At 41.7% G+C, this 23,538-nt stretch overlaps 1 long non-coding RNA gene across 1 annotated transcript in view; it reads left to right on the top strand.

The window, feature by feature from the left end:
- Nucleotides 1-23,298, top strand: part of LOC310708139 — a 96,427-nt gene extending 73,129 nt beyond the window's left edge. Inside the window, exon 3 of the long non-coding RNA XR_014526865.1 lies at nucleotides 23,266-23,298. This is a non-coding gene — a long non-coding RNA (uncharacterized lncRNA). The remainder of the gene's footprint in view (nucleotides 1-23,265) is intronic.
- The last annotated feature ends 240 nt before the right edge of the window (nucleotides 23,299-23,538 follow it).

Genomic DNA, 23,538 nt, shown 5'->3' on the forward strand with positions numbered 1-23,538 from the left:
AATGAACCAATGGTAAGGAATGACAATGGAGGAAATAGATACATTTCAAAGAGCTGGATACACTGAAACAAATGAATATCTGGAGGCAAAGAGTTCCAAGGATAAGAGGCTGGGGGGGGGGGAGACAGAGACTTAAGATAACTCATACAATCTTTGGTCTAGTGAACAGATTAGTATCAGAGGAATGAAGAGGTCTTCAGAGCGTAAAGGGGGGAAATGAAGTGATAGAGTGATCTATGCACAAGCTTTTAAAAAACTAAGCATAATTTTAAAATGAGCATACTAAGGGAAAGAAAGTCCATGCATATATAAAAGGAGAGACATATTGTCACATTTGTGCACAGTGCCTTTCAATCTCAGGTATGCATGGCAAAATTCTACTTAACTTGGTTTCACATTTTGATTCTCAACACTTGATTTCACAGTAGAGAGCAATGTCCTGTGGGACTAGATCAGTTTTAAAGGCTGCCTACCCACCTTTCTTGATCCTTTATTAATTAGGAAGGGGGGTGTACTTGGTGTGGATGTTTAAAGTTAAAAGAGGTGTGTGTGTATGACAGATAATTATAGCTATTTTTCAACCATTTCCTTTTCTTTCCCAAATAATGCAGTACCTCATTCACAGCTCATCCTTTGAACTCATACACCAAGCAAAATAAATGAGCAAGAACTGCAGAAAGCAAACATATATGAAAAATAAATTATTAGCCTATGTTTTGTATATAAGGGGGGGGGGTTACATTTCTAGGAGGAGCATGATAACACTGTGTTGAATCTTTGCTCCCCCCCCCCATATGCTTAAGACTACAATTCCATCTGTCCCAGCAAGCATGACCAATGGTCAATGGTCATATCTGCTTTTTCCAAAAGCCATTCCAACTATTAATGCAGCTATTATTATTAGTATTAGTATTATTCCTAAGAGCGTTATCATTTAGGAAAAAGGCATGATGCAGCGAGTGCATCCCTGTTACCTATATAAATTAATTGTTTATGGCCAATTTTCTTCTGAAAAGTTCATCACAACTTATTACAGAGCCTGACACTTCAAAATATGTTTTGCCAGCTGGCTCTTAATATTGAGCAATATATCATTATGGTGACAATACTACTAACCCACTAATAACAGGTCCAGATGGTAAGGGTTCATTCTGGGAAATCATGACCAGGCAAGAGGCAGTCTTTGAAAATCTTCAGCATTATGCTTTATGGGCTCTAATCACCCTTTCAAAAGAAGCAGAGATGGGATAGTGTTCAATATGCCAGCCTTTCCAAAGTCCTGCAGCAACCAGGATTTTTACTTTATTCATTGACGTTTGTCACCAAAGAGCAGCTAGGTGTGATGGCAGTGATTCTGTACGCTTTAACATGGAACTGTGCCAATTGCACAAAAAGAAGGGTTGGAGCTGCCTTGGGACACCTGCCTTGCATGCAGAAGGTCCCAAATTCACTCCCCAGCATCTCCAAGTAGGGCTGCGAGAGAACTCTGCCTAAAACCCTGGAGAGCCACTACTAGGGTAGACAATGCAGAGCTAGATGGATCAGTGGTCAGGCTCAGTATACAGTCGCTTTCTGTCTTCCTATGTGCTATGTCCCTAAAGAAGGGGATGGGATCCAATTTATAGGGAAAGTGTGGGTGAGCTGAACCCTCCTTCTGCCAATGATTTACCTTTCTCCAAGCATCCCCTGACCTTGATCTCATGGACGAAGCAGAGCTGTGAATGGCCTGGGTTTTTAATGATATTCTGTGAGCACAATGGGTAGACAAAGACAGGTCACTTAGTACCCCAAATAGGCATGGCTAACTTGTTCTGACAAGTGATAGATCTCAATCAAGCCCTTACAGCAGGAGTGTGGAACCTGTGACCTCTGGATGCTGCTGGTCTCCAGTTGCCATACTCCCTGATCATGTTGTTGTTGAGTTGTTTAGTCATGTCCGACTCTTCGTGACCCCATGGACCAGAGCACGTCAGGCCCTCCTGTCTTCCACTGCCTCCCGCAGTTTGGTCAAACTCATGTTTGTATCTTCGAGAACACGGTCCAACCATCTCATCCTCTGTCGTCCCCTTCTCCTTGTGCCCTCAATCTTTCCCAACATCAGGGTCTTTTCCAGGGAGTCTTCTCTTCTCATGAGGTGGCCAAAGTACTGGAGCCTCAGCTTCATGATCTGTCCTTCCAGTGAGCACTCAGGCACTTCTAAATACACCTGAATAGGATTGCACTGTTAGTTGTACAGTGGTACCTCGGGTTACAGACGCTTCAGGTTACAGACTCTGCTAACCCAGAAATAGTACCTCGGGTTAAGAACTTTGCTTCAGGATGAGAAGAGAAATCATGCTCCGGTGGTGCGGCAGCAGCAGGAGGCCCCATTAGCTAAAGTGGTGCCTCAGGTTAAGAACAGTTTCAGGTTAAGAACGGACCTCCAGAACGAATTAAGTTCTTAACCCAAGGTAGCACTGTATACAGTTTCACTGACAATGAAAAATATTCCCTCCCATTTCCACTCTCCAAGGCTTGCTGCTTGCTACTGGTGAGACCCCACCCCATAATTAAATAAATAAAAGAAGGAAAGAGAGCTCAGGAAAGTAATCTAATCCCATTTTTGTACTGGGTTCCAGTTTTAATTGTATTCCAGAGGTCTCTTTTTAGACCACTTTCTCCCTTGTTGCTCTATCCTCCTCCAAGTCTCTACTATTGAGATTCTTGTCAGCATGAATTTCAGCAGACAAGTTTCTTCCTTTTGCTTAAACTCTTAATTAAAAAGCATAATTGAGAGTTTTAATTAGTTGAAAACAGCCACTGCTGCAGGTGAATTCTATTAAAGATTGGAGCTTGCCTGAGCTGTGGAAATTTTAAAGTGCGTTTTCGCTTCCCTCCCTGGGTTCTGCTAATGTAATTTTTTTTTTGTAACCAATGACAAATGCATTGGATTCCACCTTTGATTTAAAAGTGTAATTCTGAGCTAAGGATAACTAATTCAATAATTTAAATTACAAATAAAAAATTACAAGTGGCTAAGGTCACCATTACAGTCCTTAAACTACCCACAGGCAACTTTTTTTTTTGTATGAAAGCAACTGTGTTGCTTTAAATAAAGTATATCTTACATTGTACTGATTCACCTTTCATGTACAGTGTGCAAACATTTAAGTCACATAGAACCTTTAACACTATGAACAGTCAGAGAGAATACATATATGATCAAATGGAACTCACACACTAACTACTACGGCTGTAAATCATAAAAAGAGCATATTTCAAAATTATGCCTTAAAACCTTTACCGTATTTGGCATCAAATTATTCATTTATACGTTGTTTCAATTTGCATGCCATTTTTCCGCATCAATGTGCCCCCAATGGCTCACAGCAGAACAGCAAAAATACATATCGATACATCATTACTATAGCAGCCAATTCATTTCAAAACATAGTATGGTGATGAAAATAATTCATTTTGATAATATGATCATTAGCACATTTTAAATTCACGATGAAATACGCTATCGGTCATCTATACACGTCAACTGATATCAGTCGGTTAAAATATGTAAACCAGATATGATAAAATATTTTCTGCTCAGTCAGTCAGTGCAGGGAATAGCAAGCAGCTTTCTTAAGGCTTGCAACAGATGATCTCTCATGCCCCTGCCCAATCATATTCCAGTACAATTCTTAAAGACTGCAATGGCAAGGGGTGGGAGTTTGATTTAATTCTCTTCCCCTCTGCACTTTATGTTTCTGCTGCTTCTCCGATTGCATGTACCTGACACAGCTTTTTCCTCGCCCGCTAGGAGGGGGTGCCACTGCCAAAACATTTAAATACAGTGGTACCTCGGGTTACAGACGCTTCAGGTTACATTCTCTGCTAACCCAGAAATATTACCTCGGGTTAAGAACCTTGCTTCAGGATGAAAACAGAAATTCTGATCTGGCGGAGCGGCGGCAGAGGGAGGCCCCATTAGCTAAAGTGGTACCTCAGGTTAAGAACAGTTTCAGGTTAAGAACGGACCTCCAGAATGAATTAAGTTCTTAACCCGAGGTACCACTGTACCTTACTGGTGGAGGCTGGAGCAGGACACTGCTGCCATATCACAGCTGCTGCTGCTGCTTCTATGTGCAGCTTCTCCTTCCCAATTCTTGTGCTAGTCTCTCAATCACTCCCAAGCAGCAAAACATTCTCTCTTTGCACCTTACACTAAGACCTTCCCAGGGTGGTAGTGGCAGCAAACAGGGTGGGGGGTTAGATGCAAGGTCCGTATGCTACTGGCGTTGCAAATACAGTGGTACCTCAGGTTACATACGCTTCAGGTTAAATACGCTTCAGGTTACAGACTCCGCTAACCCAGAAATATTACCTCGGGTTAAGAACTTTGCTTCAGGATAGGAACAGAAATCGTGCTCCGGTGGTGCGGCAGCAGCAGGACGCCCCATTAGCAAAAGTGGTGCTTCAGGTTAAAAACAGTTTCAGGTTAAGAACGGATCTCCAGAACGAATTAAGTACTTAACCCGAGGTACCACTGTACACTGAATTCCCCTCCCTTCCAAATCTCGAGTCTAGACTGCTGGGATGCCAAAATGATGATAGTCATTGTTTGGATGACTATCCATTGAAAAGTTCTTAGCCCAAGGTAATATTTCTGGGTTAGCAGAGAATGTAACCTGAAGCGTCTGTAACCCGAGGTACCACTGTATTTAAATGTTTTGGCAGTGGCACCCCCTCCTAGCAGGCGAGTAAAAAGCTGTGTCAGGTACATGCAATCGGAGAAGCAGCAGAAACATAAAGTGCAGAGGGGAAGAGAATTAAATCAAACCCCCACCCCTTGCCATTGCAGTCTTCCAAACAATGGCTTTTCCAAACTTTTATCCATTTCCACCATCACACACTCAATCAATCAATCAATCAATCAGTAGCTGAACTGAGTTCCACACAGTCACAAAAACAAATTAACCGGAAAAGTCTCAAAAACAAAAATGCAAAATAAATAGCAAAAACAAAAGCACCAAACTTAATCTGTTCTGGAGGTTCGTTTGACTACCGAAATATTTGAAGACCAAGGCACAGCTTCTGATTGATGCAGGTGCCCCAGAAACAACAGCCGACAGCCACATCTAGTGTTTGGCTTCCCTGAACCTAGTCCTATATTCTGTTGAGTTAGCCAAGAGACTTCTCATCTCACACTGGAATTAATGTATGAGAGTTGGAGACAGATGCAAACAAATTGTGATATCCAAAAGTATCTGAAAGGAAGCACCTGTGCAGATGCAGAATCTGTTGTTCTACAATCTGAAATAGAAACCAGTCACTAATTCCATGCATTGTCTTTGGGCTAGAAGAAGGATGTCTGCTTGTATTGCAGTGGGCATTTTAAAGAACAGAAAATAACCCTCTAACATCCTGCTGTGAATGTTTCTGTAGCATGGAAATTTTATCTGTGGAAAAAGAACTGTCAAAACAACCCACAGGATGAGTTGAAGGTTGTGCTATATATTTGGAGGGTTGAAATTGTTCCCTAAAATGCGAAAGAGTTTAATACTCACATTTCCCCAGTCCTATTCTTTACTGTTGTTTTTCCTAGCTGCTTCTATTTCCATGCTATTTTTTGTTTCTGGTTTAGAATCTTAGGTTGTTTTTACTCTTGTTTTTACGGTTTCGTTCTGTAATTTGTTTTGAGTTCACCTTTGTAAGAAAAGCGTTTTCTTCATTCTTTCTATCATCGTCATCATTGATATTATCATTTCTCCTAAAGCCATGAACAGGGTAACATAAGGACAAAGTCGTTCTGTCGGCACTCCTTGTGAAATCACATGGGGATAATAGAGTAGGGATAATGGTGTAATCCTTTGCCAGAGTATTCAGTGCAGAAACAGAAGCAGATAGCAGCAACCTGGTGAGAACCCCCCCCCCAAAGTTTCTGAAGTATTTAAATTTATGTGCAGAATAATCTTGCTCAATTCAACTGCTTGCTGCATTCAGAGCGTGCACTCTTTTTCAAAGGTTTGTTGGTTATCAGGGTTCAATTTTTGCTTATCCAAAGTGACCCCAAGCTCCTAACTCTCTTGCAGTGCGCATTCTGCCCATGATGCCTTTGGGTTCTGCTTCAAAATATTGGTTGTCTACTTCTGAACTGGATAGTTCTATTAGTAGCTTCCTCAACAGTTACAGCTCAGGAAGAAAATAAATCCCAAGGTACTTTGTTAGTAGCGGCAATCTATCCTGATTTTGAGAAATCTTGGGCTCTGCAGAAACAACTAACATCCAATTTACAATAATCTTTACACATCAAGAAAAGAGGAGGAACCTACAAAGGGGGTGGGATTCCTTCTCTGTTCGTCACAGACTGTTGCGTCCTGGCTTCCTGTGGTGTAAAAGGGAGCCAAAGAAGAAAATGGGTTCTATTTTATTTTATTTTAGCCGCCTTTGTGTATGGCCCTGGATTTTCATTGAACAGCTTATTTCCAATTTGAAGTGCCTCCTTCGCAACAAAAAATATCTTACACCCAGTATGATGCCAGCTCAAATCATTTCTTTTTCCACTCAACCTCAGCATGCTTTGTGAACCTTCTCTTTCTCCCACAGGCAAAGTCCTTTCTCCTGGAGAGGGTATGCTTTCATGTTAAGATTCAGGACCATCCAGGGCAAGATGTTAGGTGAAAAGGAGACACACTCCTAATTACGTGGGCTGCTTTAAAAAAAAAGTTCCAAGCACTCACCTGTTGCTTTTCACTTAGTGTAGGAAGCTCCCATGCTTTACTCCATAATTCATAACATTTCGCCTGTTCCTTTATACATAATCTGATTCCAGTTACAATTCAGCCATTATGCTTTCATTCTGAGAATTACTACATTTTAAATTATCTTCTCATTATATATATATATATATATATATATATATATATATTTGTATCCATTCCCCTGAAATAATCTGTCAAGGGAGCTGCAGCATTTGTGCAAACCTTAAAGTACAGTGAAGCCTTTGGAAGACATATTGGGTGATTATTGAATTATTCAGAAGCAATGACTGTGAAAGTTCTTCAGTGGCTTCTTAAATCAGAAGACTGCAGGAGCTATGAAGCCAATGTCTCGGTCTCGGGGGAATTAGAAATGTGCATACTGTTGTTGGGTAATGCACATTTTGATGATAGTAGATCAAATGTTATTTGGCAGGAGACCACATCACATTGCAATGGAAGCAGTTCACCCTGTGTGCTTATTGTTAAACCGATGAATACACTACTATTTTCATTGACCCAGTGTTAGAACATGCGCAATGACTTTGGGCACTAAAACCACACACCAAACATTTAGTTTCAGGAACCACCGTGTTGTGGAGCTGTGGGTCCACATTTAAGGTGTGTGATAGGGTAGGATTGAAGATTTGGCTCAGCCCACATTTTTCTATCAAACCCAACCTGTTTTGTATCTCCTGGACTGATATCTTTTATCCTTTGGTTTCCTTCTCAGTTCAAAAGAGTGATTTATATTATAAACTAAAATGTGTACATGATTTATCCATTCTTAGTTATGTTTCGACTTAAACAGAGCAGTCCCAAACTTTCAACACACCAACATACACCCATAAGTAAATCAGCAGGATATGGGAAATTCACCATGCTTACTGTAGCATTACTATGTGTTGCAGAATTGTTGTGGTCAAATTCTGTAGCATCAATATTTAGGAAAGGAATAGTTATTATACCAATCCTGATATAATTGTACTGGTCAGAGGGAAAATATTCTACCTTAAAGACAGAACAGCTGCCTGGCCATCATAACATGATGATGAACATAGAATAAAGAGACAAAATAGGATACTTGCTTTCTTATGTCTCATCCTTGTTCCGTTTCCTCCTCACCCCCACCTCTCATTGATATTTAAGATTACTGCATCGGTAGGTTTTCAGAAGCACAATGGACTCATGGGAATAAAAATACAAGTGCTTGCATTTACTGTACATATTACTTGCTCACCTTTCAGAGAAAGCCTAATTGTCTAATTCTGTCCTGACATTCAGAGCTGCTCTACTAAGTGAAATAACAGAAGCTGGGGTAGGGGGTTATTCACCAGCAGTTGCTGATGTAGCGAAAAGTTCCATGCAGTGGAAAATGCTAAATGTCACTTACTTCATTTGTACTACTGTATTAGACAACAAGTAGAATTTCCAGCACATGCTTCATAAAAAAATCGAAATCAAACCAAAGCATCTTTGTAAAAATGTAAGACTGTACTGTTTCAAGTGTTTGTGTGTCTTCTGACCCAAAGAAACCAAACCCTGTGTAAGTGCTTAGAATTCCTGGAGTCTCTCACCACTTGGATACTGGGGTGGCATGTACAGTGGTACCTTGGCTCTCAAATGCCTTAGTGCTCAAACAACCTGGAACCCAAACACTGCAGACCCAGAAGTAAGTGTTCTGGTTTGCGAACGTTTTTGGGGAGCCGAACGTGCTCCGTTTTGAGTGCCACGCTTCTGTTTTGAGTGTTACGCTGAGGTCTGTCTGTTTATGCTATTTATTTTGTGTTTGTGTTTTGGGGGCTTTTTTGTTTTGTTTTTGTGGCTGTGTGGAACCCAGTTCAGCTACTGATTGATTGATTGATTGTGTGACTGTAGTACATTGTTTATTGCTTTCATTTTATGAATCAATGGTCTTGTTAGATAGTAAAATTCATGTTAAATTGCTGTCTTAGAGGTTGTTTTTAAAAGTCTGGAACGGATTAATCCATTTTGCATTACTTACTATGGGAAAGGGTGCTTTCGTTTTGGAACGCTTTGGTTTTGAATAGACTTCCAGAACAGATTAAGTTTGAGAACCAAGGTACCACTGTAACCAATACAAATATATTCAAAGTTTCACACAAAATAAGCCAAAACAAGAATATTCACCTCTGTTCAGAATGCCTGTTCCTGCCACACCTCACCAGAAGCAGCTGTTGTGACACTGTTGCAGCCATGGCAGGGGCTTGAGTCCCACTCCATTCTCAGCTTTGGCACAGCAGGAGAAGATGCCTTTGCTGCCTCTTGTCATGACAACTGCTGAGGATACACCTGCATGGCTCTTTGGCCAATCATGGGCATATGTGGGGCAGGACTTGGAAACGGACTTGAAAGGAAACCTTTTCCCTCTGTTTTGCTCTCTGGCCATATAAGGATGGTTGTGCGGGGACCCGGGCATCAGATGGCACTGGATCCCACTATCCCCATTTCAGGGATTCCGGGCTTCCTGACTTTTGGGAGGGCATGTCCTTGCTAGACCTTGCTATGAATTGCATCAGTTGCCATATTTGGGGCCAGGGAGGAATTTTCCCTGCAGATCAATCTGTATAATCATCATAATCCTCCCCCCCTCCTGAAAAGGCATTGGGCTGGATCCTTATTCAATGTGGGCAGGGAGTGGACCCGTCCACTCTGCTGCAAAAGGATATCTCCTTAAGCCTGAAGGAAGGCTTCATGTCCCCATATCCAGCTCTGGGTTTAGGTTGGATGGGCCTTGGCAGCTGCCACTTGGTGACCTTGGCAGGTCTCACAGATGTGGTGCATGTTGCAGTGTGACCCTAAACATTGGTCAACCCCACTTAACCCTCAACCAGCCGACGGGTTGGTTGATCTTGAGCTATGCACCCAAAGCCAACATCATTAAAGCTGTGGCCTTATTTCATTACAGCCTGCTGTCCTGTCTCTTCTGTTGTATGATTGTGTGTGCTTTCACCCTGCTTCTGGCTCCACTGTGCCTGGACCTGCAGTAAACACCAGGAACAGTCACTATAAATCAAGGATTATTACGATCTACATGGGAAATGATTTTGCTCGGTGCTGAATTGATGACAGAATCATCATCCAGTCATCTCCCCTGAGAAAAGCATTCCATGATCCATAACTGGGAATTACCACAGTCAAGGTCTGCTCACTTACTGACACCCTTCTAACATCTCTTGGAGAGGACACACACAAAGAAGGGCCTCTGGGCAAAGTACATCCAATTGGTAATGCCATACAGCACACACAGCACGAGGATGTCCATATTAAAGAAGGCAAAGTGACTTAAATTCAGCACGAATCACTCCAGTTGACATTCTCTGTAATCAGATAGAGCCCCAAGGGCAAAACATGGCAGGACCGCTTGCCATCTACTCTCTCGCAGAAAGATAATCATATCAGGAATGAAATTTGTATTGAAAACGCCTGTTAGCTGATAACGGACATATAATACTGAAACCCCTAATCAGGCAGACTTCTCAAGTGCTTCTCATTGAGTGAAGGGCACTCAGAACTGGGTTGCTATGCTTTAAACATCCCTGTCTTAATTGGTTTTAAAAAGTATCCACCTGCTCAGTGCTTTCAGTCCCTACAACTTATGATTGCCTAAATCATCTGGGGAAATTCTACCTATGGTACCCTACAGAATATCATAGGATGGTGACCGGAAAACAGGCATTTTTTCCCCTTTCCCCCTGTACTAGTGAATGCCCTTCTCTTGTCCATATGTGAAGCAGCAGCCATCATTTCTTACAGAAGTCTTGTAAAGGAAACACTTTTGCCCAGGCTTTCCCTAACACTTAAGATTGGGCCCTGTTTTCATTTGAATCCCATGAATTATTATTTTTATTTGTTTTTAAATATGCTGCCCACTTCAGCTTTGCTACCAATAAATAAAAATAATCTAGTAATGACTCCAAATCCTGGCTTTAAATGATACATTTTGACAACTGGCTGAGAATAAGGCAAGTTCATTGTCTTCTCAGCTGGTCGACGATCAAGGTGAAAGATTGGATTTGACAACTTTGAAATTTGATTACCGGACAATATAACCCTGGAAACCTTGTTCTTGTTATGTAGGGTGAATTGTTTCTGGATCACAACCATTTCCCTCTTTGTTGCAAACATTCGATTGGTCACTGAGAATGAAATTTCTAAAACCAAGGCAGTGCACGTAATAAAATATTTAAAAACTGTGATCACTGTAGATTCCCAAATCCATAAATCACCAGGAAGTTCTCCTGTGCAAGGTGCATTTAACTTAACAGGCAGAACAAGAGCAGAACTCAGGAGACTTTCAAGTGGATTGTGCCCTCAGAGATTTATGACCTTTCTGGAAATAAAAGCATCTCTGGTGGAATCCCCCCCCCCCCGAGTGTCAGCCCACAAAGTTGGGTAGTGTTCTCAATGGTTAATCCGGGCAGTTTGGGTAAACTATTTTTGCTAAAATCTGACCTTGAAAGACTCTGTTCCTACACACCCTCATGAAGGTTTGCGTCACCTTTTTAAATTAAAAATAAAATAAAATCGCTAAAGCAGTCAAGTTGGTCTGCTTTATCCAAAGTGATCAAGGGAATGGAACAAGTTTCCCATGAGGAAAGGTTGCAGAGTTCAGAACTTTTTAGCTTAGAGAAAAGGTGAGTAACAGGTGAAATGATAGAAAGTTACAAAACTATGCATGGATAGAGAAAGTGGATAAAGAAATGTATTTCTTCCTTTCTCATAACGCTAGAATTTGTGGATAGCCAACAAAGCTGAATATTAGAAGCTTGAGGACACATCAGTACATAGTCATATAGTGCATAAACCATGAACTTCATTTCCATAGGAGGCAGTGATAGCCACCAAACTGGATGGATTTATTTTTTTTAAAGGATTGGACACATTCATGGAGGAGAAGACTATTAATGACTTCTAGCTGTGATGGCTATTCTCTGCCTCCATGCTCAGAGGCAGTAATGCTTCTGAATACCAGTTACTGGAAACCACGGTGACTATGGGGAGAGTGCTCTCGTGCTTGAGTCCTACTTGTGGGTTTCCTAAAGGCATCTAGCTGGCCACTGGCATAGTAAGAAGAGGATGCTGGACTAGATGAGCCAGTGGCGTAGCGTGGGGGTGCAGGGGGGGCTGGCCGCACCGGGCGCAACATCTGGGGGGCGCGCTCGCACTCGCAGCTCTCTGCCCCTACCTGGCTCACTCACTCTCTCTCACTGCAGTGCTGGCTGTGCGAATCCGATCCGAGCCCACTGTGGAGGGGGTGGGTGCCAGGCGTGCGGTGCGGAGAGAGAGCGAGGGACTATCTTGGGGAGGGACAGTGCAGCGGCCGCCCAGCGCAGCGCTGAGCGCGGGAGAGAACCACACCAGACCAGACCAGGCAGCAGCAAGAAGAAGCTGGCAGCGGCGGCAGGTTAGGGGTTAGGGGGCGCAAATTACTTGCCTTGCCCCGGGTGCTGACAACCCACGCTACGCCGCTGAGATGAGCCATTGGCCTGATCTTGCAGGCTCTTCTTAGGTCCTTATGGTCTATAAGAAAAATAATGTTATAATAATAATTTTCTATTTATACTCTGCCCATCTGACTGGGTTTCCCCAGCCAAAGTGGGTGGCTCCCAACAGAACACCAATAACAATAATAGAAAAGCAACATCAAACATTAAAAACTTCCTTAAATAGGGCTACCTTCAGATGTCTTCTAAAAGTCAGGTTGTTGTTTATTTCCTTGACATCTGATGGGAGGGTGAGCACAGGGTGGGCAACCACTACTGAGAAGGCCCTCTGCCTGGTTCCCTGTAACCTCACTTCTTGCAGTGAGGGAACCGCCAGGAGGCCCTTAGAGCTGGACCTCCATGTCCAGGCCAGATGATGGGGTTGGAGATGCTCCTTCAGGTATAGAAAAGAATAATCAAAATCCACAGTTGGCCATCATCATTATTAGGAGCAACCACAATCACAAGACAATCAGCAAGTTATTGAGTTCTCAAAAAATCTGTCAGACCTCAGGAGGTTGTTGAGAGATTTGGAGCAGTGCAGGGTGATATAAAAAGAAGGTTGAGTGTTGATGCCTTGAGTTCTGCACTTAGACTCATTATGGAAATGGCACTTGCAGACTAGATTCATCTTCACCTGGTGCTTGCAGGTATCAGACTTCACCTAAGGTTCTGGGTTGGAGGAGCAATGAGTGATTCTAAGCCTTGGAGGTTACCAGTTCTGCCTCATGCCTTAAGCAAAGCACATAGGTCCTTGTGTGATTCTTCCTCTTGTTAGAATGATGCTCCTTTATTTATAATTTCTTGAAAAAATATAGTAAAACAGGATGTACCACATAATGATGAAATAAACAAAAGATCCATAAATCATAAATAGAATGTGAATAAATATTAATAAATACCTAACTGGTAAAAAGAAAAATCATATTGTAAAGGTCTGTCTAAACAAAAACTAGGTGGTCTGTAAGGCATGTTGGGCTCAAGTTGTTTAGCACTTTGTGTATTAGCACAAGACCCTTGAACCTGGCCTGTACCAAATCTGCTGCAATTGGGATGACAAAGCAACTCTTGAATATTTTCTTTATTTTTAACAAATTGGCTGATTAAAATGAATAGAAATACCTCAAAGTGGTCAAGTGCATAGCCAACTTTTCAATCAAGTCCATTTGAAACCATCTTTCTCAAAATATTGCTATATTTTGAATACATCCTTCTTTCGATCTCTGGCCATTTCATCCTCCTTGCTGAGTCTTCAATAAACTTGGCTAAAACATTTCTCATTATCAATGCTATTACATCGTTATGGAGACATTTCAGTCAGATTCTTTTCATGGGCTTTCACAAACATTAATCATTTTCTTATTATACGTGTCTGTGATGTGGAACTGGTTTGGATGAATTTCTAAGATCGTCTGCTGAAGAAACACAATATGCACAGAAAAGTGCTCACAGGACACGGAAGAGAAACACCCACAATCAGTATACTCATTAACAAACATAAGACCGCCAAATCCTTAAACCTCTGGTATTCTGCTCACAACATTGAGAGAAATTAGTCTTTTATTCATAAGGTTGTTTGCTTGATGCAACCTATTGCCAGTTCAATCTAAACTAGTCAAGTGCAGTAATGGGGGGGGGAGCCAAAACAGAAACAAAATGAGAAACAAATATTTATATATGAACACAATTATTCTAAATGAATTATCCATTTTCAGAAGCAAACAGGTGGGGGGAGGCAAGTAGTGATCAAAACCAAGGGAGAGGAACCTTAGAGACAGGGTCAAATGTGGCCCTACAGGCCTTGCTGTGTGGTCCTCAGAACTGTCCCCAGGCTATTGCCTTCACCAACCTTGCTTCACATCCACTTTGAGTATTTTGCTTGGATTGAATGTGGTTTCAAGCTCTCATAATGGAATAATGTGTAGAGCCTACTGAATAAAGGTAAAATTTACATCCATTGCCCATCCCGGTTTTTGCCATTGGCCCTACCAAGCACTAGAATGCGGCCCTTGGGATGGAAAATGTTCCCCATATCTGGTCTTGGCATTAAGTGATACCATTTATCCCTGCTCTCCAGCGACAAATGTTGATGGTTTCCATTTTATTTAATGTAATCCAAACATTGCCATTTATCTTATTTGACGCTGATGATTCTGGCTTCAAAAATGTTGCACTTTTCTATTAATTATTAATAAAAAAAATCTCAAAAATATGTATTTATCTTGACATGTTCAAACTGCCAAGAGTTATATTGCAACATTTGGAGCAGTGTGAAATCCAGTGGATGGCCGAGTTCCAACCCACACTTTAGTCTGAGAGAGAGTGATCAGGCTATTTTGTGCAGGAATTTCCAAAGATCAAATTAATCAAGCCTTCCTGTCTAAGGAGTTCCAAAAACAGTATGCCATTGCCTAGATGTCCCTGGATTTGGTAGCCACCTTCCAAAATTGAGGTGGCCAGAGCAAGCAAAACAGAGCCATTCTTGTTCACCTCTGTATTCTGGAAACACGTGTCCTATTCCAGCTGGCCATTACAAATTTCTGCATCTAAGAAATATTGCCCAAGTTTGCATTTCCTTCCTCCATGACAATCCCGTTACCTTTTGCCCTATGTCTTTTAGGTTGTAAGTCTGAGGCAGGATTTGTCTTGTCACTGACATTTGTAAGCTGTTCTAAAGGTAAAGGGTAAAGGGACCCCTGACCATTAGCTCCAGTCGTGACCGACTCTGGGGTTGCACACTCATCTCACTCTATAGGTCAAGGGAGCTGGCGTTTTTCCACAGACAGCTTCTGGGTCATGTGGCCAGCATGACTAACTCGCTTCTGGTGAACCAGAGCAGTGCACGGAAACGCCGTTTACCTTCCCGCTGGAGCGGTGCCTATTTATCTACTTGCACTTTGACGTGCTTTCGAACTGCTAGATTGGCAGGAGCAGGGACCGAGCAACGGGAGCTCACCCCGTCGTGGGGATTTGAACTGCCGACCTTCTGATCGGCAAGTCCTAGGCTCTGTGGTTTAACCCACAGCGCCTGTTCTAGGAGCCCTTTATTTGGCTGAAGAGCAGGATGAAATGCTTTAAATCAGCCTTCTTCAATCTTCTCCAACCATATGCTGTTGGACTACAATTCTCATCATACCTGACTATTGGCTAACCTGATTGGGAATGATGGGGGTTGTATTCTAACAACATCTGAGGACCCAAGGTTGAAGAACTCTGCTGCAGATATAGATGTGTGCATGTGTGTGTGGAACGACATGGGACTCAATTACCATTCCTAATTTGTTCAGGATTAATGTAGACTATACAAATACCAGAAATTACATTTTTTATTCCCCAAAAAATATTTTGACAGGAAAGGACAAAATTACTATATTTCAATAAAAATAATAGTGCTGCCAGAAATTTCATAACCCCTTTGCCACCATTTTTACAAGTTTCTGGGAAATGTGGCTGCTGGCTACTTCTCTTCTTATCTTTCTGACTGATGTCGGAGAGTAATATTTCATGGGTGTGATTTTTGCCTTACAAGCATTATCAGGTATAGTTCCTTTATGCTTTTGATCTTTCCTTTGATTTGTTTTTTGTTAGAACAGACTGGACTTGGCATTTCTAATATATTTGAATGCCATTTGCAATCCCTGCCAAAAATACAACGCCTAAAAGTTTCCTCAGTGACAAAGGAGCAGTACATGTGCCAAGATCGGATTTCTATATTTTAGAAACCCGCTAAAGCTGTTCCATCGCTTTGTCATAGGCATATGCTGGTGTTATTCATCAAATAGTTGGGACTGAGATGAAACTACTTTTAAAACATGGGCCACATTCATTCACACCATACATTTAAAGCAGTCATGGCTTCTCCCTAAAGATTTCTGGGAGCAGTACTCTGTTAAGTGTGCTGAGAGTTGGTAGGAGAGCCCCTATTCCCCTCATGGAGCTGCAATTTCCAGAGTGGTTGAAGAATCCCATCTCTATCCGTAGGGCACTTGTGACTGTTTAAATGGTATCATAGTGCTTTAAATGTATGTTGTGACTGTGACCATGGTTAAAATTCCACTGTAAATGTACTGTATATAGAGGAACGGGAAGAAAGGAGACATGGAGGGAAACAGAGGCAATGCTAACAAGTTTTGAATGTGAGCAACTGGGACATGCATAAGCTTGTATGCGGCAGCATTTAAGTATGCATATACTTGGTGTATGACTCCTGAATTTATTGCTGATTGGTATACGTGTATAACCATTTGCCATCTAAATAGTATCTGGAATGGAGATCCTGAGTCACCCTGCCAACCTCCCTGAAACCAGCATTCAGTTTGGAGGCATGCAAACCTACCAACTAACACCTGGCCAGACTTTCCATTTAACAATTCAAGTTAAAAACAAATAATCTGGACTGACCAGATTAGCTTGCCAGACCTCTGCTGGCAGTTTGGTTTGATATGCTGGAGCCTGATTTGGTCTGCTAAACCCTGGCTCAGAGCCTGGAGCACCTTCTAACTCTACATTGCTATGATTCTATGTCATGGCTTGCTTCTGCAATCCATGCCATGGTAAATCCATGCCCATCCCATGTTATACATGGGATTCCTTTGAAAATGGTCTGGAAGTTTCAGTAGGTACATAATAAGACTGCCAGCTGGGTGTTATGAACATGTTGTGCATGTCACCTTCAACATCTCCCCGTCTAATTCCTGGCTCAGTTGACCTCAGTTGACCTTCATTGCCTGAGACCGCATTGTGTCAGCTGTTTTCACATAGATGCTCCCAGACCCTGGGATCTTCTTCTCAGACCATTCTTTGGGGGCCAAATGGGGTGATGACAAATGGCTACTGGCTAAGGCCTTTTCAGTGCTGGCACCCCTGTTGTGGCCCACCAGAGAGATACATCTGGAACCTATTTTAATGGTGCTAGTAAAATAACTTCTTTATTTTCCCATTCACATTCTAGTATTTCACATTCTTTTGACTTTTTTAAATTTTTCTGTTCTCCATGTTCTTTCATCTGCTTTGATCTTATCTGGGATTGCTGTTGTGTTTTCTCTTATTGTATTTTTTATTGTATCATATTTTTAATTTGTTATATTTATTGCCAGGAGAACCTTTTGTTACAAGGAGGCTTATAAATAATGTAAATAAATGCATAAGTATGCTGAAGCATGCCAGAGCCTTGTGACCTCCAGACCTGTCAATAAGATCTTTTCTGCTGGTCCTCTGGAGACACCAGTTGTTTGTTACCTTTTATTTTCATCTTCAATTTAAACCAGAGTACTTCAAATTTTAACATGTTATCATCACCCCTGGATGAAAATTGGTTTCAGTCTAAGAGCTCTGGTTTGAAAAGGCTAAGAATCAGGCTACTTAGATCTTATAAAAGATTTAAAATATGCAACAAGGCTCATCTCAAAATTTATGCAAAGACTCACCTAGGAATGGAGGAGGAATCTATTTTAAATGGTTCTAATCTATGCACAGAATTTGGGAGCTTCAGCCCAGTTGATCTGTCCATCAGTCCTTGCTGTTCATGCACTGGGCATTTGTCGTTGTTTGTTTAAAATAGGCAGACTAATGATATGCAACAATATAAGCAAGAAAAATATGTATATTATCCATATAATATTTATAAAGAGCCCATGGTATACTATATTTCTGCAGCATATTTTATAAATATTAACACCTAAGCATTTTTGTGCAGTTTTACACATTGTTATATGTACCTGTTTATGTGCTGGTTGCTTTAAGATGCCAGGATCATATATTATTAGGGGGACACAGCAGTCACCGGATTTGCCTTTTATCTGTAATATTTAGAAGCAGCCCAATTCAATCCAGTTCAATGAGTTATTCAGATCTGCATCTGATCTGTTAAATCTGAAGCTCCATTTTACCCACTTCATTGACTATAACAGGGAGTCTACAAACCAGTGTATTTTCCCCCATTTTCCCTTAAGTGTTGACATTGTCTGTATTAAGCTTTAGCTGATTAGCCTTCATCCAGCCTATTACAGCTACCAGGCCCTAATTTAGAACACCAACAGCTTCCTTGCTATTAGATGAAAAGGACACCAGAATGTTGATCATAACATTCTCCTAATCCCCAGGCAATCTCTTCTAGTAGTAGTCCCATGTTGCTGTTAACAGCTAGGAGCTTATGTGGAAGCCTGTCATTCTCAGCTGCTTAGAGCATTCTTCAATGCAATAATAATTATTTTGGTGCTGTATAAATCTTTGTAAGCCTTGCTGAAATGTACATTTTGCAGCTGTGGTGATATTTTGTTTACATTATTATAAATTACTTACTATGATCAATATATTATTGCTACCATTGTGTCCCTTCAGCGCAATTTCTTTGGTTGTTATACAGAACTGTGCCCTTGTATGTGATTTCCCATGTATATGTTAAACAACATGGGGGACAAGATCACACCCTGAGTGATGCCAAACAAAAATGGACAAGGCATTTAACAAGAGTCTGCCAGCAGCAGCCTCCTAGCCCAGGAATGGGGAATCCTTGGCCCTTAAGATATTGTTGGCCTATGAGTCCCAACAGGCCCTAATTGGTGTGGCCAGTGGTCAGAGAAGATGGGGACTAGAGTCCAACAACAAATGGAGGGCCACAGGGTCTCACTCCCTGCCTCACAAAGTCATATCAGGGGAAATGCTTTTCAGAGTCAGGAACCTAGTCACAAAATGATGGTTTGTAATTTTGAGAGCACTCAGCTGAGTTGAAAGAAAGGCAGCATATTTCCTAAAGAGGCCCAGTTAGTTCATGGTTGGACTGGAATTTGCACTGAAACCCTTCTCATGCAAGTCCACACCAGCTAGGAAAGAGAGAGGCATTTATCAGTAAGCCAGAAACAACTACAGTGGTACCTCAGGTTACATACGCTTCAGATTACAGACTCCGCTAACCCAGAAATAGGTTAAGAACTTTGCTTCAGGATGAGAACAGAACTCGTGCTCTGGTGGCGCAGCAGCAGGAGGAGGCCCCATTAGCTAAAGTAGTGCTTCAGGTTAAGAACAGTTTCAGGTTAAGAACGGATCTCCTGAACAAATTAAGTACTTAACCCGAGGTACCACTGTACTACTACTTCTTCTTTTTTACAGGTCTGTTTCTAGAAAGCCAGAATTTGCTAATAGATTTTGGCTGGCAGGCTGCCAAGCAGGAAAGTGCAACCTCTGAAATCTTTCTCTCCCTCTCTCCCGCTCTCTTCTTCTTTTACTTAGGGCTCATTAGCAAAAGCAGCTGCTGGTTCATTCAGTATTAATGTTTGCCTGTAATGAAGGACACTCCACCCACTTGTGGGACAAAGGAAGTGTGGGGGGGGGAGGAGCGAATATATAAAAAGAAAGATTTCTGCACCAAATTGCTCAGGATCAATCAGCTTAGCTGGTGTATAATAAGACACCATTTTGTGAGATGTTCAGAGAACACTGAGAAGATGCACAAATCTTCACTTTCTTGAAAACAACTCCAGCAAGTAATACTCACACTTCTTTGGTAAAAATGATCCAAGTGAGCATGTAGCATATTTGACAACCTGGTGTAGATTTCAGTGCTAGTACCTTGCAAAATATGCCTGGAAGGTTTGCCTTTGGGAACGTAAATGTTCACTATGCCACCATAAATCCTGGCTCAAAACAAACAATCTGAGGTAGCAAGTCAACAGAATCAACAGAATTGTGGGCTGAGCTGCTTTGTGTGAATATTTTGCTTTGTGGAGCGGTCTCTACATTTGGGGTCAACGGGTCCTTGAATAAAATCTTGCTTTCGGAGAGGTGATGGCTGTTCCCTCAGCTGTCCATGCAAACGCAAAAGGTGGAAATGAAGGAAACATAGTTGTGGCAATGTGTTAAAAAAGAAAGATTGTAAGCTCCTTAGAAGAGGAAGCTGTATTCTTCTACTCTGCAGAGTGCCAGCCATACAAGACTATATATAATAGAAACAATAATTTCTTTGGTTTAGTGACACTTCCTTCTCTTAAATTTGCCTTGTAGCAAAATCAGTCGCACCACAGGGCTTTGTGTTTGGATCAACAGAGGTCATGATGCCATGACTTGAATATGTCAATCAGGATGCTGCCCATGTGGACTTCCAGACATTGTTGGTTTACAACTCCCCCCATCCCTGACAATTGGTTGTGCTGTCTTGGCCTGATGGGAGTTGGAGTCCAAGGATATCTGGAAAGTCACAGGTTCGCCAGGACTGCCTCAGTCTTTTACTCTCCTGCAGTATCATTAAGTATATATGGAAATAGTGGAAACTCTTTGAATGCTGGAGTTCATCAGTAATCCTTTTGATTTTAGGAAGCCAGACAGAAAGGTCTAGAAAATGCTGGTAAAGTGCAAGCCCAATTGAGGATGTATTCTTAACTCCTAGCTGGCAGATGTGGGACTTAATGGATTAGCAGCCAGCACTGAATTCGCAGTGCTGCCCAAATCAGAAAATATGGGGGCAGGAATCCCCCTTCCTTCTCCCAAGCTGGAATAGCAAAGAGGCTCAAATCTGGCTCAATGGTGTCACAGGATGGTAGCAGGTTCAGCACATAATCCAACTGGCTGCCATTAGTGGGGATTCCGCCAGCAGTAACTTCTGTCCATCCATGATTAGGTGGGTGAGTTGGAGCTCCTCCCAGTGGAGCTTCCCGCCAGTGGTGAAGTTCCCTCACCAGCAGAGGATGGCAGAGCCTGGTTGGACTCGGTGGAAGGATGTCTCTGCTCCATCCAAGTCCCCTCCAGCATGGTAGAATCATAGAGTTGGAAGGGACTTGAGTTTATCTAATCCAACCTCCTGCAGGAATATGCAGCTGTCCCTTACAGGGATCAAACCTGCAACCTTGGCATTATAAGCATCATGCTCTAACCAACTGAACTTAGCCAGCTGAGACTGGGGGTTTGGGTCAGTCTGCCTGTGCCTCCAATAAATGACCAAAATCCATATTTCCCCCCAGAATTTACAGGTAAATTATGATATTGCGTTGGTTCAGATTTCGAAAACAAACGTTTTTGTGAGTGGGTTTTTTTCCCCTCTTTGAAAGTAAATACATATTTACCAGGTTACATGTCTGCCATTGAAGCTGCTAAGGCACAAAGAAGCTCAGGCTGCAGAAGAAGAACTTGCTGCAACTTTTCCTTTTATGTTATATTTATTTTATTCAGTTCCATTATTTATGTGCTGCTGAATAACACACACACAAATAACTGGGCAGCTTACACCATAAAATAAATGATTTTATTTTTTTTAAGTATTTCTGAGTTACATTCTATTTTTTAAAAATCTCCAAGAGGTTTATGCAAAGTATCCAAGTATCAGCTTATCAAAATGCTGGGTCATGAGATCCAGCATTATTTAGCAGGTGAAAAAGATGTGCCTTCAATAAGAGGCGGAAGAGAAAGTAATAGACTACAATGTCTGCTTTTAGAGCAAGAGAGGGAGTTTATATATTCTAGAATGTATTTGTAATCATGGAGAAAATAGAATCATCCTAATTATAATACATGATGCAGTATATAAACTTAGTGGAGAAAAAAAAGGTAAACCAAATATATTTCCCAACACAGAATTAAAATGGTAACTATGCATGCCAGAACTAAGTTCTATTCTGTGCAGTGGGGCTGACTCCCTGGGTCCACACATGCCACTTTAATGCTTTCCCCCAAATAATTCTGGGTACTGTAGCTTGTTAAGAGCACTGGCAATTGTAGCTTTGCGAGGGATCTCCTAAGAAACTGTTAGCTCAGTCATCTTCCCCACATCCTTTTTGAGTAAAGTAGACCCACACCTTACAGGGTTACAGTCCAGGGAGTGTGCCTAAAGCCAAAATGGTTTATACACAAAACCCATTGGGTTTGATGGTGAGTGGGATTGCCAATGTCATTTTCCCCACTGTCTACCCCCTTTAATTATTATTTTTTTGCCATGTGCATAAAACTGAATGTGCACAAGTTAAATGTGCACACGTTGTGGGCTTACTGTATTTGTTAGCCTCCATCTGTCTCAAGAGACCGTGGAAGTGTGTGTCTCTGGGGGTAAAGTTCAACCATTGGAGAGTTACAGTGCCTGCTCTCACTGCAGAGCATAATATGATAGAAACATGTTTTATTGCAGCTGAGGCTTCCGGTTTTGCTGTTAAATGGCATTTATTCTCTCAGCAGTCATTTCTTCTCTGGTCACTGCTGTGGATACACAACCTGATTGATTGTGTCCAGGTGCTTAGACTGCCTGCATGAGATTCCCACATGGCAGGGTGAATGTTGCCAGCCTTCAGGTCACATTTGCAGACATCTTTACAACACAGAGTTGGTCTGCCAACAGGCCTGGTGCCTGAAGCCAGCTTTGTGTCAAGTACATCCTTAGGGATCCTGCCATCTTCCATTCTGTACAGTGGCATAGCAGATAGAGATTAGTTCTCAAGGCTTGCTCCTGAAGCCTTTCTCATGAATGAGGATAGCTGCAAATCAGCAGAGGTTTAACTCCTAGATGGGCTACCTTCCCAGGGTGACAAGCCCCATTTGCCCCTCATTTCCTCTACAGCATGCACAGAAACTGTTTTCTTGATCGTTGGACCCACTATTGGTCTTGTCCACTTGAGCTGCTGGAACCTGTTTTTGCATGCAAGGGGTAACAAATCCCTAACTCATCGAGAGTTTAAGACCAATTGGCTACTCTCATGTGGTTTAGCTGGCCAGTCAAGGCTGTTTCCCAGGATGTGACCACTTTCACATGCTGACAGCTTCTCAGAGCCACGGGTGAGAACTGAAGCTATTCTGATTGCATAATTGTCCCACAATGTCGACTTCCTTTTCTTCCTTACCCTCTTCTCTACATCTCCTGTCACTCAATACACATTGACTACAAGCAATATTCTATCTATTACTGCCTAAGAACAGCACATGCTTCTGGTAAGAGTCTTCTTAACTCTTCTATAGAAGGGGCTGATTTCTCTCACCTTGTAAGTCAATGAACATGCAAGACTTTTCCTAGCCTTAAAGGAAGAAATAAAACATATTTTTGTTCTCTTCTTTAGAAAAAGGAGGAGAAAAACCTGTGAAGAAATATGGATTTGCAATGAAAAGGTATGGAGTGCAAAATCAAGTGTCTGATTCTTTTATTCATGTTTGTTGAAATATAGATCTGAGTGGTTATAGTAAGTAAAGGGAAATTTGGAATCAGAGAAGGGTAAACAAAATATGTCTATGGGAAACAAAAATATTCAGCATTTTATAACAACAGAAACTTCACTGAACAGAGTGTGTACGAACGCAAATCAAAGCTGTAAGTTTGATTTACAAAACAGTCC

Source organism: Podarcis liolepis (assembly GCF_965112155.1).
Source record: "Podarcis liolepis genome assembly, chromosome: 5".
Taxonomy (NCBI): Eukaryota; Metazoa; Chordata; class Lepidosauria; order Squamata; family Lacertidae; genus Podarcis; species Podarcis liolepis.